The following is a 301-nucleotide window of genomic DNA, read 5'->3' on the forward strand; positions in this document are numbered from 1 at the left end:
TGTATGTATATGTAGGTAAGAATGCAATCTGCCTGCCCGCCTATACCATTCAAAAAGAGATTTCCCTCTCTATATACAGCTGTCTCTGTAAGCTAATGTCGAAAGATGTGTACGCATGCACTCTTGGTGGAAGAAAGACAGACCTATGTGTTTACAGAGAGACAGAGAGGGACTGGGAAGAAAAAGTTTCAGTCTCTTGTTTCCTCTCTACTGAAGCAAGGCTAGCCATCCTAGCTGCATATAAATCTCTACGTATATAGGTAAACATTCCTACTCTCTCATTACGTGGATTCCGCCAACA

Source organism: Cystoisospora suis, assembly GCF_002600585.1.
Source record: "Cystoisospora suis strain Wien I chromosome Unknown contig_3730, whole genome shotgun sequence".
Lineage (NCBI taxonomy): Eukaryota > Apicomplexa > Conoidasida > Eucoccidiorida > Sarcocystidae > Cystoisospora > Cystoisospora suis.